The 4,142-nt window shown below is 43.8% G+C and overlaps 1 non-coding gene across 1 annotated transcript; it reads left to right on the top strand.

The window, feature by feature from the left end:
* The first annotated feature begins 2,613 nt into the window (after window positions 1-2,613).
* LOC117073826 lies at window positions 2,614-2,720 on the top strand. Its single transcript, XR_004433388.1, has one exon. It is a non-coding gene; the product is annotated as a U6 spliceosomal RNA (small nuclear RNA).
* The last annotated feature ends 1,422 nt before the right edge of the window (window positions 2,721-4,142 follow it).

The following is a 4,142-nucleotide window of genomic DNA, read 5'->3' as shown; positions in this document are numbered from 1 at the left end:
GGAGAGCAGATAAAATAATTTATTGGGACATTGTCACAAGGGACCGAAAGGATAACACACATAGGAACCTTTCAAATGCTGATATTATCAGAAAAAAAAAAGCCTTTCATTGAAAGAAGAGCTGTTCATAATTTGATTCCTCCCCCATGAACCTCAGATCCTTCTTACAGCCATGCTTTCCCGCAGAGGAGGAGAACCCTGAAAGAGAGAATGAGTGCAGAAGGTGGGAAAGCAGGAAATGGGGCCCGAGGAGCCTGAGATGAGGGTGAAACCTCGAGAGGCAAGAAATGCTTCAACCGTACGATGAGTCATGCAGAGTGAAATGAGGTCTGGGCTTCAGTTTCCTTTCTTTGCTCCCAAATCTTGGCATTATCTTGATTTTTGTCTTTAGATTCTGCTTGTAGTATCTTTATTCCAAAGAGGGAAGGCTGTTTCTGACATCCTCACAGGCCTTAGCATGCTTACTGTTGGAAGGCAAACACATTAGAGTACACTTACATCCCCACTTAAATATAACTCAATATTTGATGAGGTATTATGTTGAACCATGTGAAATTGCTATTTATAAACGTCAAAAATGGTCAGATATTAGCAGTTTCATACTGTTCAATCTAATGACTTTTGTTTTTTTTTTGAGGCAGGGTCTCACTGTCACCCAGGCTGGGGTGCAATGGTGCTATCCTGGCTCACTGCAGCCTCCGCCTCCTGGGCTCAAGCAATGCTCCCACCTCAGCCTCCCAAGTAGCTAGGACTACAGGCATGTGCTACCACACCCAGCTAATTTTTTAAAATGTTTTGTGGAGGGTTGGGGCTGAGGTCTCGCTTTTTTGCCCAGCCTTGTTTTGAACTGGCTTCAAGCAGTCCTTCTGCTTACCGGCCTCCCAAAGTGTTGGGATTACAGGTATGAGCCCCTGCACCCAGCCCTAGTAACTTTACTTTTGAAATTATTTAACTGTAAGTGCTGCATTTAATTTACAATTTGCTATTATTTGTCAGCATCCATTACATATGGGCTGGAATTTACATGAATTGAGAAATTCTAACCTGCAGATAGTGATTAGAGGTAATGACATTTTAAATGTTGATGAATACTAAATTTAACAATTAATGGAGTTCACATAATGTGGCATCTGTAAACATTCCATTAAACATTTGTTCACTAGAGCCTCATAATTGTTTTTTTGTTTTGGAGCTGTTGTAGGTTGGCTTCCTAAGGAGCAGTTTCTGATGGAGAGATTCATGTGCCAGAGATTTATTAGGGGAGCTACCAGGGTAAGCACCTGTGGGGAAGGAAAGTAAGCCAAATTGTACAAAGGGAGGAGCTGGGCCACCGTGCATTCATGACTGGCCTCTGCAGCTCCATGGAGAGCTTGGAGCTAGCATGGCCCTTCCTATCATGAGACCTGGCTGCTCTGGGAAGGGGGCATAACCCCAGGCAGGGCGGCTGTCTGCAGGTGAGGGCAGTTCCAGAGCGGGCCGGCAGCGGAGCGCTGTTAGCCAGCATTCCCAACAGCTTGGGGGACAGGTTCTGCAGTCCTGCTGGGGAGTTCGGTGGCAAAGCAGAGGAACCACAACAGCTGCCTACTTTTTTTAAAGGTTTTTATTAATCCCCTAGCACTGGATCTGAAGGACCCAGGGGATCAACGGGCTCTGTTGGGAAGTGCTGACAGTGCTTGAGGCATTAGTTAGGGAGAGAAAGACTTTTAAGTATATGTAAGAGGAAATAGGATGATACTGGGCAGGGGGAGATTTGTCAGTAGATGTCAAGGTAGACAGCCCTGGATAAGAGTCAGGAATCTTACCTGGTTCTCTAGCTCCTACTGAGCTCAAGCTGCAACCCTGACCGAACCCTCGGTGGCCTTCCCTGTGAACCCAAAGGACGAGGCAAGCCCTGGTGACTCCCGTCTCTCCTCCTGGCCCTGGCATGCGGGAGCTCTCTGAGTCTCATCTTTTATTTTGCTTTGTTTTTCCAAGACTGAGTCTCTGTTGCCCAGGCTGGAGTGCAGTGGCGTGATCTGGGCTCACTGTAGCCTCCGCCTCCTGGGTTCAAGCGATTCTCTGCCTCAGCCTCCCGAGTAGCTGGGACTACAGGGGCATACCACCACGCTTGGCTAATTTTTGTACTTTTTTAGTAGAGTTGGGATTTCACTATATTGGCCAGGCTGGTCTCAAACTCCTGACCTCAAGTGATCCTCCCACCTCCGCCTCCCAAAGTGCTGAGATTACAGGTATGAGCCACCATGCCCAGCCCTGAGTCTCATCTTGATGGCTTCAGTGTGGAGCAAATCACAGTTCCTAACTCACCATTTGAAGGGCTAAGAAACTCCGAAATGATTCAGATTTCAATTAGGGAGTTTGTGAACCTTCTCCCATCTCCTTGCTCTGACTCTTGGGTTGTTGGTGGGGGCAGAAAGCAGAGATAAGATCCAAGCCAGGACACTTGATAAAGAATCATGCCTATTTCTCCTTCCTCTCCCTCATGATCCTGAGCAGGCACAGGTATGACTGGGACACTCTAATTCATTACTGAGCTGCAGGCAGCAGATCACAGAAGGAAAGCAAGAGAAGGGGGAGGGGAGCCAAGAGTTAGAAAACCAGTGACTTAAACACAAGGCCCCCTTGCTTTGCGGCACATATACCAAAATTGCAATGAGACTGAGAGATGAGCATGGCGCCTGAGCAAAGAGGACACGAAAATTCATGAAGCATTTCATATTTTTTCAGGGGCTGGTTAAAAAAAGTTCTGGAGATAGTGATGAGGGCTGAACAACAATGTGAATGTACTTAATGCCACTGAACTGTACAGTTAAAAATGACTAAAATGGTAAATTTTGTTATATTTTACCACAATTTTTATAAACAAATAAACATGACCCTGAGAGATAAAGGCTATATAAAGACTCATAAAGAGCAGCAAGCTATGAAGCAAAAAGTCACACATTTAGATTAATGATGTCAATTATAGCCAAAAGAAAAGCAAGTCTTGAAACCCCTATGCAAGCCCTCAGTCATTGCATATACCATGATATAAGTTCAGAGTATTAGAATGAGCAGGCTTAATGTCCTCTGGGTTCAAAGCCCAACTCTGACACTTAATAGCTGTGTGACTTTGGACAAGGCACCTACCCTCTCTGAGCCTGTTTCCTTATGTATAAAATGGAAATGACATCAGACTCATGTATCTATTAGGAGAATCAAATAAGATATTACAGGCAAGGCATTTAACATAGTCCCTGGTAGCTAGTAGACAGTCATTAAATGTGTTTTCTTTCTTTTTCTACAACACACAAATGCAGTGGGTTGTGGGACACAGGAACTAACTTGACAAATAGTGAGGATAAAATAAAACAAAAAGTAAAGGTAATATTTGGCTAGTAGTTTCTGGCAGAGGCAGACCAGATAGAGCAAAAACACTCTAAATTGTTGAAAAAGACTTAAAAACTTCTATTAGGCATAGGATACTGGCCTAGCTGTTGTAACGAAGAAAGCCCCACATATAATGGCTTAAGCAAGGTGGGAGTTTATTTTTCTCCATGTAATAACCCAGAAGTAAACTGTTCACAGATGACAAGGTGGCTCTATCATTCTCAACACAGGATTTCCATCTTTGGCTCCAATAGGGTTGCTTTGGATCCTGATATAAGCTAGGGAGCGGGAAGGGGGATAAAGGCCAGGGGAGGGGAAAAATGTAAATTTCTTTTAAGGACATGACTCAGAAATGACACAGCTCATTCTCACCCAGTGTGGCCAAATCCATGCTGTAAAGATGCCAAGAGAAGTACACTTGAACTGGTCGGACAAATTCTCAGCTAAAACACAGGATTGCTGTTATTAAAGACGGGGAATATGGATGTTGCTGGACAGGTAGCCATCTCAGCCACATACCTGTGTTATGTTTTCTCTAGTCTAACATTTCAGGCTTTCAAACACAACAAATAAAAACAACAAAGCTAACATAATCCCCAATATATAAGCTCAATTTCTTGCTTGTTAATTTATTCAATAAATATTTATAGACTACTTACTATGTGCTAGGCACTGTTTGAAACATTGCGAATTCAGCAGACTGCAAAGCAGACCAGCTTCCTGATCCCAGAAAGCTGTATTCAATAGGCAGAGAAGGTAAACAAATGAAAAACAGA

Source organism: Trachypithecus francoisi, unplaced genomic scaffold, assembly GCF_009764315.1.
Source record: "Trachypithecus francoisi isolate TF-2019V2 unplaced genomic scaffold, Tfra_2.0 Lachesis_group4, whole genome shotgun sequence".
Lineage (NCBI taxonomy): Eukaryota > Metazoa > Chordata > Mammalia > Primates > Cercopithecidae > Trachypithecus > Trachypithecus francoisi.
This window is presented reverse-complemented; position numbering and strand designations above follow the sequence as displayed.